We start from the raw sequence: 15,163 nt of genomic DNA, 5'->3' as shown, positions 1-15,163 counted from the left end.
GAGTGAACTTGAAGCTCCAAGGTGAAGAAGATGAGTTAAAGCAAGAAATGCAAAAAGAGGAGGAGGTAGAGATTATTGAACAAGAGGAAGTAGTGGTTGGAGCCTTAGAATATGTTGAGTACATAGAGGAAGCACAAATTGAAGAGCCTTCTTTCATGGAGTTCGAAGTTGATGTTGAGGAGGAGAGTGCACAACCTCCAAGGCACAATGTGATTGAAGAATTGGAAGAAGTGTTCCAATCAATAGGCCCTCCTATTTATGATGACTCCACATCAATATATGATCCTCTTGAATTTGAAGAATCCTTCCCCACTATGCTCGGAATTGATGATGGGGTAGATTTTACTCAACCTCCTACTTATGATTTGAGTGATGGGGAAGAGCTAGAGGACATTGGTGAAGAAGAAATTGAACTTGAGGAAGCTTGGCAAGAGGTAAAGCTTAAAAAACCTTGCCAAGTGGTGGAAGCCTCTAGGAGAGGATGGACGGGAGTAGAGCGCGCCTTGTCAAGACCGTTGGGAACTCCTCCACCTAGGTTGTCATCTAATCCTCCATTCGAGTGGAATTAAGTGTAAGAGGAGGATGTTTAGTGGTTGGCGTTGTAAGTCTAGGCTCATTATGGTTGAAGTTTCAAGGTGCAAAGGTTGAACTAGTGCTCAATTGGAAGGGTCTAGGAGGATAGTTTGGTGCTTCTATGAGAATTCATCTCTCTTGCCACCCGGAGGAAATCACCATGATCAACTCAAGGACGGGTGTGAAAACAAAGTGTGGGATCCCGGATCGCACAAGGAAGATCAACTTTGGGAGCCTATGGTTTGTGAAGAACTCCATCAAAGCTTGGAGTTATTAACTTTGAATGATGAAGTACAATGGAAGTCCAAGCATTGGTTGATGTTCAAGGATGGATTCAAGCACAAGCCACCTTGATGAAGAGCTCCCCATAAGTCCAACTTAAGGACAATAAACAAAAGTGCTAGGTGGGAGACAACCCACCATGGTAAACTCTTTCCTTTTTCTCTTTTGTTTATATTGGTAGAACTAGTTTAATTTTATGTTTTGAATTGCTTAGTTGAGTTTATTTGGGAATCTAGTAGGTTAAATAAGGTTTTATGATGTTCTAGTAGTTGTTTGGAGGTTTGGAATGCTTGGTTTGGTGCAAAAACATAGAAAAAGATTTGAAAAATAGAGCACCAAGCCGCGCGTGCGCGCACCTGGCACGTACGCGCGCCTCAAGCATTTTCGACCATCCATGCGGACGCGCCATGTACGCGTACGCGTGGATTGAGTTTTTCTACCCCTCTATACATTCACCCGAGAGTTGTGCCTGAAGTGTGCCAACTTTGTGCCCAAAGGCACGCGCACGCGTACATTGCGCGTACGCGTCGACTCTCTGCTTTGCCATGCACGTGTATGCGTTAGCTGCATGTACGCGTCGCTTCCATTTCATCAATCCACGCTTACGCGCACATGACGCGCACGCGTAGATTGCCTTGTTTCACTCAGCTTCTTTTCTTCTCTTCTTTCCATTTCTTTCCTTCTTCTCTTCTCTCTCCTTTTCTTTCCACCCTTCAAACATCATTGACACGCAAGCGCCAAGGGTGTATCGGTAAAGATTCTCTTCAAAAAAACCGCGTTGTAAGTATAGCTCTACCAACAACAATCCTCGGGGGTCAAATTTAGAAGAGGGATTTGGTTGTCACAAGTTCAACCCCAATAGAAATAACCGAAGTATTCAAACCTCGGGTCGTCTCACAAGGAATGGGCAATCATGTGCTTCGACATTGGTTAGAAATCCGAGGTTGTGAGTTATAAGCATGAAAATAAATAGGAATCTTAACAAACAAGTAATCTTAAAATGCAATAATTAATTCAATCAACTAAGCAAAACATAAGCACTTTCAATGAATAAACAACATTCCACTTAATTCTATTGTAACCCAAACAAGAAACTACAACTAAAGCAATTGGTTGAGAAAGTTGATTTCAAGTATGAATAATAAAGGTAACTCTTGGCTAGGTTCGGGAATTAGGATCACCATCCTTGTCTAACAACTATACCTTGACAATTATAAGGAAACAAGCTCATTAAGTCTACTCTCAAAGTCTTAAGTACGTGATATCTACCCCTAGACTTGAAGTACGTCAAATGGCCCTGATCACATCAACCCATAAGTCCCAACCTACCTACTAATTAGATTAGTAGTGGGTTGGCGTCAATGAGTATCAAATTGACCACCTAGGGCTCCCAAATCATCAAATCCATTAGACCCAATGACTCAAGTTTACCCAATTCCCTTGACCTAGGCCAAGAGTGAAAAAGACTACTCCATAATCAAAGTAAACAATTCATCAAACACTTGGTAAGCACTAACAAAAGGCATGTTCAAAATAGCAATTAAATTGAATTCTACAAATACCCACTAACAATTATCAACATACAATCATCCAAATTACTAGACTAAACATAGAAATCATCAATGTAACATCAACAAGTCAAGATTCATAACATTCATGAAATGGGTATAAAATGATAATTGACAAGAATTCATAAACTATCACAAGATATAAGCAAAATTGTAACAAAAAATTCAAATTGAACAATTAAAACTAGTAATTAACAAGATCCAAGTCGTAAATCAACAATGGAAGATCAAATTTAAACTAGATCTAGAGAGGAACAAAGGTTTCTCCCTCTAGAATAACCAAAGAACCAAAAACTAGCTAAAAATTATGTCCTAGTGTAAAATGAGTGATCTCTCTCTTTCCCCTTGCATCCTTGGGTCTTTTTCCATGCAGAAACAGCTTGAAATTGGGCCTAGTGAGCTTCAGAAATCGCCAAGCACGATTTCCTTTAATGAGGTCACGTGAAGCATTCCACGCGTGCGCGCCAAGTGCGCGTGCGCGTCGATAAGAATCTCTTGATTCGCGTGGATGCGTCCATCCTTGCGCGCCGCTTCCAGCCCATCCCATCCACGCGTGTGCGTGGAGTGCGCGAGCGCGCCGATGCTGCTTTCCCAAGATCTCAATTCTTCATGTTCCTCCCTTTTGTACATGCTTTCTCCCTCTCTTCTAAGTCATTCCTACCCTATAATTCCTGAAATTACTCAACAAATACATCACGGCATCGAATGACAATAGAAGAGGATTAAAATATGGAAATTTTAAGGCAAAATAAGCACGTTTTACATCATAGAGCAATATTGGGAAGTGAACACAAAACCATGCATTTCTTGTGGATAAGTGTGAGAAATATTGATAAAATCCCTCAAAATAAGAACAAGATAAACTACACAATCGGGGTTTATCAAATCTCTCCACACTTAAACCAGGCATGTCCTCATGCTTAAAATGAAAAGACCAAAGATCATGGTGAGAAAGGTTTTATGAAATGCAAACTACCTAAGTGGATGCACGCAACTAATGTAAGATCATCTATCTACTTGGTCAAGAGTAAATCTATCCTTCAAGAATACATGTGAGCATATAGGGTGAAAATAGTATGCAATTTATGAATCCTACCAAATTGAATATCACTAAAGAGTGCATATGACTTGCTAAACGAACGCTTGTGAAAGCCGGGAACAAGCATTGAGCATCGAACTCTCACCGGAAGTGTATCCGCTCTATTCGCTCAAGTGTCTAGGGTTCGTCACTCAATCTCCTCCTAATCATGCTTTCCAAGATTTGTCTTTCATCTAACAATCAACAATTACTTAATGCATGCTTACAAGTATCATGAGGTCTTATTCATGGGTTGTAACCGGGCTAGGGTGAAGGTAAGGATGTATATGGTCAAGTGGGTTTAAAATTTGAGTCCTTGATCAACCTAGGATCCACTACAATATATTCCTAGCTACCCTTGAATTTTACCCTTTTTGCATACTCATGCATTCTTTTCAATTCACACCCATATGCATTGTTTTTATTACTCTATCTCGGGGCGTCTTTGTCCCCTTTTATTGCTTTCTTTCTTCTTTTTTTTTTTAATAAGCATCCTCCTTTCTTGGGGTTTTTTTGTAAACCCAAGCGTCAATGCATACAGTTTAATCATCCGCCACATGAGCATGTTCCCAAAATCCTAGAATTTTTCAATTGCACTACAATTATATACCTACATATCTACCCAAATTTCCCAAGTATACCCTCCTAATTGAATGCTACATATCCTAACTTACCTAAGCCAATCAAGGATTCAAATTTAGGGACATTCATGATTTTTCACTTATGGTTGTTGATGTGCTTTATTTAAGAACAAAAGGGTTTATCTAAAGCTCAAAATTGGTTAGCAATGGTAGATATAAGGGTTAAGGCTATTTGGGAGAAGTGACTATTGAATTGATGGCCTCAATCATGTAAATACATTCATACACAAAGCAATGGACATATAGAATCAGACAAAGCAAGGATCACACTCATAGAGAGAGATATGCACACAAGAATGGAAATAATGGTTAAAAGATGTAACCATGCAATAGGCTCAAAACTTTCATGCTTGTGTCCTTAGCTCAATTACTATGTTCCAAAATACATTCTTAAAGCAAGTTTACTGCAAAAATTTTCAGAATTTTTGGTAGGTCACCTAGAACACAGTTTCTTGGAAAGAAAGTTATTGTTTTGACCAAGTAACGCTATAGAAACTAACTATCATGCAAAGGGTATTTACAAGCAAAACTAACTACACATGCAATATATAAAAAGAAAAATAAATCCATGGGTATTGAGGGGAAGAGAACGTTACCCATGGAGATCGGTCAGACGACCTCTCCACACTTTAGAAATTAGCACGGTCCTCCGTGCTACAAATAATATGCAAGGGATGGTCGGGACCGGAGCCTTCACTATCCCTTCATCAGAGCTCCCATCACTCGGGTCTGAGGTGGATGTGAATATTTCGGGTTCCTCCATGCTAGGGGTAACAAAACCCAGAAGCGTCTTGATGTAAGTAATCGGCGGTGGTTGTGCCGCTCATATCTATCAAGCTTCCGGTGAAGATCTTCTATCCTTTGATGTGTGGATCTCAGTGGTGGTAATGATGAGCTAGAAGGAAAAAGAAGTGGCGGGGCCATGTCGAGGCTTGGTTTGTTCATGGGAAGGTGTAGGTATTTTCCGCTTGGGACCACATCGCCCTTAGCCGGAACCATAATCTTCTTATCCTTGGCTTCCCAAGAAACACCCGCAGCAGCAACTAAGTCAGACACCAATGCTGGAAATGGCAAATTACCCCGGTCGTGAACTTGACTCATCGCTTGCTTGACAAGAGGCGGAATGTTCACCGGCTTCTCCGTGAGAACAAACCAAACAAGCAAGGCAAGGTCCGCCGTGATGGATGACTTGTGGGTGCTAGGCAACACATAGTGGGATAGGATTTGGGCCCAAGCTCTAGCTTCCACAGTGAGGAAGCGAGCGTCAATGCTCTTGGGCCTCATCCGGAGTCGACCATGGATCCAAAATCCTTCTGGTTTAGCAATGACTCGGAAAATCGAGTCCCAGTTGAATCCATACTTCTCTCGCTGACATAAGACTTCTTGGTAGCCATCCATGTCACTTGGCACTGGTAGGACATTAAGCACTTGCTGAATAGCCTCTTCTGAAACTGAGACTTGCTTCCGGCGCATGTACACCGATTGAAGAGAGGGGAGATGGTAGTTGGTAAAAGTTCTTCCACCAAAGAGAGGTTGATTTCTCTTGGTTTTCGCAAAAGAAACTCCCATCCTCGCTGTTCAATGCGGGACAAAATATAAGGAGCAACCTTGTCCGGCGGAGCGAGTAGATGCTCGGGGTGATAGTTCCTTACCGCTATGGAGGGGAACATAAGTTCACAGAAGCGGTTAGGGAACCTTGAAGGATCTTTCGCCGGCTTGCCCTTGTCATTCTCATCAATAGAAGCAGGTGTCTTTCCTTTCTTCGATAGGGGTTTGGCTCCTATTGAAGAACGCGCCTTAGAATTTGATTTTTGGGGTGCCCTCTTTGCGGCCGGTTTTCTTGGAGCTATCTCCTTGCCTTTCTTGGTGGCCATCCTAAAAAGGGAGAGAAAGAAGGAAAACATTAAACCCAAGAATCGATTTCACAAAAGACATGCAACTGAATTGTAATGCCCGTGGTAGATGTAAAAGCAAGGGTCATAACACTTGGCATGGGATGCAAGAGGGAGTAATGCATGCAATGGCATGAGAAGAGTAGTCTTAAGCATCCATAATAAAAAGTAAGTCATGTTCAATGATATCTAATTGGCAAGTATCAACTCTAAGCACACAAGTTAGACTCAATGCATTTAAGGGAAAGCAAGTGAATGAGGAAGGAACACCAAATGGAGAAATATATGGCTAATTTTAGCCAAAATGGTATATGTGCATTTCCTCAAATACTTAGAGTGCAATAATCAAGCAATGAGAAATTATGAGATACTAAACCAATTCAAAACCCAAAATGGAACACCAATCATCACATAGACATCACACAATGGTAAAAGAGTGACAAAAGATCTAGTAATGCAACTAATCTCAAATTCAACATCCATGGAGAAATAAAGAAAAGAAAAGGAAAATAAGCAAACAAAAAGCAAGAAACATCGTCATGCAAGTAAAAGAGAGACTAAAGTAAAGCAATAAGAAGCAACTAACTAGAAGAAATAATGTAAGGGAAAATAGAAGTAAAGGAAAAGAAGAAACAAAACCTTGATGAGTATGAAGGGACAAAGTTGAACCTTCTTTTGTGAGGATGAGAGGGAAAATAGGAGAAGTGTAGTGCTACCGGAAAGAGTGGTTGTCACCGGTGAGTGGCCGGAGACAATGGTGGTGGATTGTGGAAGAAGAAGAAGAGAAGGGAAATGATGGATTGAGAAGAGAAAGAAACTAAAGAAGAGAAGGGGTTGAGAGAAAGGAAAACAGGGCAAGGCGCGAAGGCCTTAAATTGACTCGCGCAACCGGTGCGCACACGCACGGTGCGCTGGCGCGTCGATGAGAGTGCTAGCAGATGGCGCGGGCGCGTCAGTGGCGCGCGCGCACAAGAGAGGTTGTGCCTCAGGCACAAAAGTGGCACAAAGTTAGCACAAGTCTCTGGTTTTTGTACCAGAGTGAGTCAGTGAGGTAGGCGCGCGGGCGCGCACCCTGCGCGGACGCGTGCTTGAGGTGTTTCACCACTGGCATGGATGCACACTACGCATGGACGCATGGGTTTTGGCACAAGGTTGGCCTAATTGTGGCACAACTCTCTGGTTTTTGTACCAGAGAAGTCATATTCGCCATTGGCGCGCGCGCGCACCGTGCGCTAGCGTGTCGATGGTTAAATTGCAAGAGTGCACGCAGGCGGCATGTACGCAGACGCGTGAGTGCCTGGCGCGATTGGGAACGAAGTGGGCATAACTCTTGGGTATTTGGCCCAAGAGTAGGGATTTGCCACCGGCGCGCGCGCGCATTGTGCGCTGGCGCGTCAGTGCCCTTTTTCAAAGAACAATTTTTTGTTTTCTTTGCTTTTGCACACCCTATCTACAAGAGCATTCTTCCTACCCAATAAAATCAGCAAAACTAACATTCCTATGTATTCAATCAGTGACCAAACGATCACAAAACTCACAAGAAATTAAGAATACTAAGAAGATGGTATAAACAAGGAAGATCTTACCATGGTGGGGTGCCTCCCACCAAGCACTTTTCTTTAACGTCCTTAAGTGGGACAGTCCTTTTCTTAAGCTTCCTCTCTTCTTGGTGCATCCTCCAATATGTACACTTCTAGCTCTCTAGGAGGCTTGCAACCATGATACTTCTTCACTCTATGTCCATTCACCTTGAAAGTCGCTTCACTTTTGGGATCAAACAACTCCACCACTCCGTAGGGCTTCATCTCCTTCACCTTGAAAGGTCCTTCCCATCTAGAGCGGAGCTTGCCAGGCATAAATCGGAGCCTTGAGTTGTAGAGGAGGACTTCATCTCCTTCTTGAAAGTCCTTCTTCCGAATGTGATGGTCATGGAATGCTTCAGTCTTTTCCTTGTAGATTCGGGCATTCTCATATGACTCATTCCTCAAGCATTCAAGCTCCTCTAATTGTAGCTTCCTAGCTTCACCCGCCTTGGCTAGATCCATGTTGCACTGCTTTACCGCCCAATAGGCTCGATGCTCAATCTCCACCGGAAGGTGGCATGCCTTACCATAGATGATCCGGAAAGTGCTCATCCCTATCGGAGTCTTGTAGGCCGTTCTATATGCCCATAACGCATCTCCTAACCGGAGGCTCCAATCCTTTCTTTGTGGATTGACCACTTTTTCCAAGATTCTCTTGATTCCCAATTGGACACTTCCGCTGGCCCATTTGTTTGTGGATGGTAAGCAGTAGCAACCTTATGCGTCACTCCATAGCACTTGAGCAATGCTTCTACCTTCCTGTTACAAAAGTGGGATCCTTGGTCGCTCACGATTGCTCGTGGCGACCCATAACGGCATACAATGTGATTCCTTATGAAAGAAACAACGGTATTGGCGTCGTCAAGGCGGGTAGGCACGGCCTCTACCCACTTTGACACGTAGTCAACCGCTAACAGAATATACAGACACCCACTAGAGTTGGGAAACGGTCCCATAAAGTCAATGCCCATACATCAAATATCTCACAGAACAACATAGGTTGCTGAGGCATTTCATCCTTTTGGGATGCGTTTCCTGACTTCTAACACTGATGGCAAGACACACATAACCGGTTAGCATCCTTGAATAAGGTTGGCCACCAGAATCCATAATCCAACACTTTTTTAGCGGTCCTTTGTGCGCCAAAGTGGCCACCACATTCGGACGAATGACAAGCTTCAAGGATTGGTTGGAATTCGGATTCCGGGACACATCTTCAAATTACTTGGTCCATGCCTGTCTTCCACAAGTGAGGGTCATCCCAAATATAGTATTTGGAATCACTCCTCAACTTGTCCCTTTGCTTTTTCGAAAAGTTGGGAGGGAAGATTCTTGCAACCAAGTAGTTCGCCATCGGGGCAAACCAAGGAAAGCTATCCAACACAGCATGCAAACTATCCAATGGGAATGAGTCATTGATCGGAAATGGATCAGTTTTTAAATTCTCAATGCGGCTTAAATGATCCGCAACCAGGTTTTAAGATCCACTCCGGTCCCTAATCTCAATGTCAAATTCTTGCAAAAGCAAGATCCAACGTATGAGTCTAGGCTTTGACTCATTCTTTGTCAATAAGTACTTTAAAGCCGCATGATCCGTGTATACCACTATCTTTGAACCTAGCAAATAAGATCTAAATTTATCTAAAACATGAACAATGGCTAAGAGTTCTTTTTCGGTAGTGGTATAGTTGGATTGTGCTGCATCTAGTGTCTTAGAAGAGTAAGCAATGACATAAGGGAGTTTACCATCGCACTGTGCAAGCGCGGCACCTACAGCATAGTTTGACGCATCGCACATTATCTCAAATGGCAACGTCCAGCTGGGGCCTCGCACGATCGGTGCCGTGGTGAGAACTCTCCTTAGCTCTTCAAAAGCTTTTACACATTCACTGTCAAACTCAAAATCCACATCTTTTTGGAGTAGGCGCGACAATGGCAAAGCGATCTTGCTGAAGTCCTTGATAAAGCGCCTGTAAAATCCTGCATGTCCCAAAAACGAGCGGACCTCCCTCACGGATGAGGGGTGAGGTAAAGTAGTAATAACATCGACCTTGGCCGGGTCCACAAAAATGCCTTCATGAGAGACTACATGTCCTAACACTATGGCTTGTCGTACCATAAAGTGACATTTTTCAAAATTTAAGACAAGGTTGGTGTCAACACATCTAGCTAGGACCTTGGCCAAGCTCTCTAAACAACAATCGAATGAGATACCATAAACACTGAAGTCGTCCATGAAAACTTCCAGGCAATTCTCCATTAGATCGGAGAAGACACTCGTCATGCACCGCTGAAAGGTAGCGGGTGCGTTACATAGTCCAAATGGCATCCTTTTATAGGCAAAGATGCCAAACAGACAGGTAAACGTGGTTTTCTCCTGATCTTCAGGAGCAATATGTATCTAAAAATAGCCAGTAAATCCATCAAGAAAACAGTAGTGAGATTTACCTGCCAAGCGGTCTAGCATCTGATCAATGAAGGGTAGGGGGTAATGGTCCTTCCATGTGGCGGCGTTCAATCTTCTGTAGTCAATACATACTCGCCACGCATTTTATACCCTTTTAGTAACCATTTCATCGTCGTCCTTCTTGACCGTTGTGATGCCTAACTTCTTGGGAACAACCTGAACCGGGCTCACCCACTCACTGTCGGAAATTGGGTATATGATATCCGCATCCAGTAATCGAGTGACCTCTTTCTTCACTACATCAAGGATGGTTGGGTTGAGCCTCCTTTGCGGTTGCCTAACTGGCTTGGCTCCATCTTGGAGAAATATCCTATGCATGCACTTGCGGGGGTCAATTCCCACAATATCTGCTAGGCTCCATCCTATTGCTTTCTTGTACTTTCTTAGAACGTCTAGGAGCTTTCTTTCTTCTTCACTTGAGAGCTCACTAGCAATAATGACCGGAAACCCTTGGTTGTCCTCTAAGAAAGCATATTTCAAATGAGATGGAAGGGGCTTCAGTTCATTTTTTACCTCAAGGTGAGGTTCCTTTTCATCAAGCTCATGGGACTCATTCTTGACAATTTCTTCTTGTTCATCTTCTTGGTCATCCTTCTCCTCAGCAGTGGGGTAGCACGACTTGTCATGGTCTTCCTCTTGCACTTCCGCTACCACTTCATCAATTACATCACATCGGAGCATAGAATGTTCTTCGGGGGAATGTTTCATGGCTTCCTCTAAATTGAACTTGATAGTCTTATCTCCAACCCCAAAGGAATATACACCGGTGAAGGCATCTAACTTGAATTTGGAGGTTTTGAGGAAGGGTCTACCAAGTAGAACGGAGGATGAGCTTCTATTTTCTGTTGGAGGCATTTTGAGGATGTAGAAGTCGACCGGAAAGACCAAATCCTTAATTGCCACAAGTACATCTTCCACTATTCCCATCACTGTGATCACACTTTTATCGGCTAAGGCAAACCTCACCGCCGAATTCTTCAATGGAGCTAAATTCAACCGCACATAGATAGAAAGCGGCATGATGCTAACACAAGCTCCCAAGTCACACATACAATCATGAAAAGTGTATCCACCAATACAACAAGACACTAAGCATGGTCCCGGGTCACCACATTTTCTTGGAATAGGTTCCATCAAGGAAGAAATTGAACTACCCAGGGATAATGTCTCCAATTCTCCTATCCTATCCTTGTGTGTACATAAGACTTTCAAAATTTTGCATACTTTGGAATTTGTTGAATAGCATCAAGGAGCGGTATAGTTACCTCAACCTTTTTGAACACTTGAAGCATGTTCAAATCAAATTCCGGTGTCTTCTTTGCTTTCTTCACCATGGAAGGGAATGGAATAGGAACGGACTCATCCACTATAGCTTTCCTCTTGGATTCCTTGAGGTTTACTCCTTCTTCCTCATGCCTTTTGTCTACCACCTCTTCTTCATGTGGAGCTTCGACAACTACCTCTTTCTCATAAACATCCTCCATGCCCCTTGGAGGTATCTCCTTTAATGTAGTCCCCGACCTTAGAGTGATGGCGTTGAGACCGCCTTTTGGGTTTGGTTGGGGTTGGGATGGAAGGTTAGAAGAACTTGAGGGTTGGTTGATGTTGTTATTGGGGTTTGGTGGTTGGTTTGACATGTTCATCTTTGAAAGCAAGTTAGTGAGGTTAGCCAATTGAGTACTCAAGGCATCAAATTGAGCCTTGTTGCTCTCATCTCGTTTTTCCATAGCGGCTCTAAGCTCTTCAACTTGATTGTTGGAAGATGGAGGAGTTGGGTTTTAATTTTGTTGTCTATGGTGTGGTGCTTGGTACTTGGTGTAGTTGTTTTGGTTTTGGTTGGAGTGGCTTTGGTTGGCTTGGTAGTTGGTGTTGTTGTGGTAATATTGGGATGAAGATTGGTTGTTGTTGTGATGAGAAGGAGAGTTGTTCCATCTTTGGCTTTGATTGCTTCCTTGTGCATTATCCTTCCACCTTGATGTTGACTACCACCTTGATGGTAATTGTTTTAACCTTGAGAAGGGTAGGGTGGACGGTTGTTGTAATTCACATTGGCTACCACAAGAGCATGTTCCTCTTGAATTTGATGACATTGGTCGGTGTAGTGTGTGGTGCTAGAGCACAAACCACAAATTCTAGGAGGGGCTTCAAGTTGAGCAACTGGAGGTGGGGCTTGGACGGCTTTGATGGAGTAGCATTCCTTTTGATCCCTTTGAATTTGTGTAAGGATGGTGGTCATATCCCCAAGTGCCTTGGTTAAGCTTAATTCGGAAGGGGATGGTTCTACCACACCCTTAAGGGGATTACTCCTCACTCTTGTGTGTTGTGTAGATTCGGCAACATTCTTTATCAAATCCCAAGCTTCTCCCTCCGTCTTGTTTTTCAATAGGGAGCCACCACTAGAAGCAGTGAGCAATCTTCTATCCTCTGTACAAAGACCTCCGGTAAAGTAGCTCATGAGCAAGTTAGTGGTCATTCCGTGGTGTGGACATGACTCCAATAACCTCTTGAACCGAGACCAATACTCGTACAAACTCTCTTGGTCTCTTTGCATTATGCCCGAAATCTCTTTCCGGATGTAGTCGGTCTTCTCCGATGGAAAGAATTTATCAAGAAACTCTCTTCTCAAGAAATCCCAATTAGTCACAATCTCATCCGGTAGCGAATAGAACCATATTTTTGCTTGCGCATCAAGAGAGAATGGGAAGGCAAAAACCATGATAGCTACCTCATCGGCTCCATGCCTTCGAGCTGTAGAACAAACAACTTGAAAATCCTTCAAATGTCGGATGGGGTCTTGACCCGGCAACCCATGATACTTAGGAAGTAGATTTATCAAGCTACTCTTCAACTCAAAGTTCGGATCAAGGTTAGGATACCTTGCTTGCAACGGTTGAAGTATGATATCCGGAGCTCCTTGCTCATGCAAAGTGATTCGGCGTGGCTCCGCCATGTGTGGCTCACCTGTAGGATGCAAAGATGTATTAGTAGTGCCAACAGAAGAATAGGAAGTAACAGACTCCAAGTCACTCTCGGTAACGTCTAGTGATTTGGTGTTTCACTCAAGAGAGGCCGAAGTACTAGGTGTATAGTCCAACCACCGCCTAGCTTGCCGAGTGTGTAATAAAGTCCTTTCGATCTCGGGATCAAAATTGGCCAAGCTAGAATTCGGTTGAGACCGAGTCATCAAACTTGAAAGTCATAGCATAAATGTAAAGGAAATCTAAACTATGGCTAAGTAAGTAAAAGAGTAAACTATCTACAATATTCACATATTCACATAACCAATATCAAGGCATACGTTGCAACCATTCCCCGGCAACGGCGCCAAAAATTTGACACGCAAGCGCCAAGGGTGTATTGGTAAAGATTCTCTTCAAGAAAACCGCGTTGTAAATATAGCTCTACCAACAACAATCCTCGGGGGTCAAATTTAGAAGAGGGATTTGGTTGTCACAAGTTCAACCCAATAGAAATAACCGAGGTATTCAAACCTCGGGTCGTCTCACAAGGAATGGGCAATCATGTGCTTCGACATTGGTTAGAAATCCGGGGTTGTGAGTTATAAGCATGAAAATAAATGGGAATCTTAACAAACAAGCAATCTTAAAATGCAACAATTATTCAATCAACTAAGCAAAACATAAGCACTTTCAATGAATAAACAACATTCCACTTAATTCTATTGTAACCCAAACAAGAAACTACAACTAAAGCAATTGGTTGAGAAAGTTGATTTCAAGTATGAATAATAAAGGTAACTTTTGGCTAGGTTCGGGAATTGGGATCACCATCCTTGTCTAACAACTATACCTTGACAATTATAAGGAACCAAGCTCATTAAGTCTACTCTCAAAGTCTTAAGTACGTGATATCTACCCCTAGACTTGAAGTATGTCAAGTGGCCCTGATCATATCAACCCATAAGTCCCAACCTACTACTAATTAGATTAGTAGTGGGTTGGCGTCAATGAGTATCAAATTGACCACCTAGGGCTCCCAAATCATCAATCTATTAGACCCAATGACTCAAGTTTACCCAATTCCCTTGACCTAGGCCAAGAGTGAAAAGACTACTCTATAATCAAAGTAAACAATTCATCAAACACTTGGTAAGCACTAACAAAAGGCATGTTCAAAATAGCAATTAAATTGAATTCTACAAATACCCACTAACAATTATCACATACAATCATCAAATTACTAGACTAAACATAGAAATCATCAATGTAACATCAACAAGTCAAGATTCATAACATTCATGAATGGGTATAAATGATAATTGACAAGAATTCATAAACTATCACAAGATATAAGCAAAATTGTAACAAAAAATTAAATGAACAATTAAACTATAATTAAAATCCAAGTCGCAAACAACAACGGAAAATCAAATAAAATTAGATCTAGAGAGAACAGGGTTTCCTCTGACGCACTGTAAAAAGCCATTATATGATCTCTTTTTCTTGCTTGTCTTTTTCCATGCATAAACAGCTTGAAATTGGGCCTAATGAGCCTCAGAAATTGCCAGGCACGATTTCCTTTAATGAGGTCACGTGCAGCCTTCCATGCGTGCGCGCCATGTGTGTGCGCGACGATTGCTCTTGCGATCTACTGTGCGCGCCAAGTGCACGTGCGCGTCGATAAGAATCTCCTGATTCACGCGGATGGGTCCATCCTTGCGCGCCGCCTCCAGCCCATCCCATCCACGCGTGCGCGTGGAGTGCACGAGCGCGCCGATGCTGCTTTCCCAAGATCTCAATTCTTCATGTTCCCTCTCTTTTGTACATGCTTTCTCCCTCTCTTCTAAGTCATTCCTACCCTATAATTCCTGAAATTACTCAACAAAAAATCACGGCATCGAATGCAATAGAAAAAGAGATTAAAATAGGAAATTTAAGGCAAAATAAGCATGTTTTACATCATAGAGCAATATGGAAGTGAACACAAAACATGGCATTTCTTGTGGATAAGTGTAGAAATATTGATAAATCCCTCAAAATAAGCACAAGATAAACCACAACGATCGGGGTTTATCAATCATCCAACACTACCAACACCATGTAAACCATCTTTTAGTTA

The sequence above is a fragment of the Arachis hypogaea genome, chromosome 14, assembly GCF_003086295.3.
Source record: "Arachis hypogaea cultivar Tifrunner chromosome 14, arahy.Tifrunner.gnm2.J5K5, whole genome shotgun sequence".
Classification (NCBI taxonomy): Eukaryota; Viridiplantae; Streptophyta; class Magnoliopsida; order Fabales; family Fabaceae; genus Arachis; species Arachis hypogaea.
Note: the sequence above shows the minus strand (reverse complement) of the source record.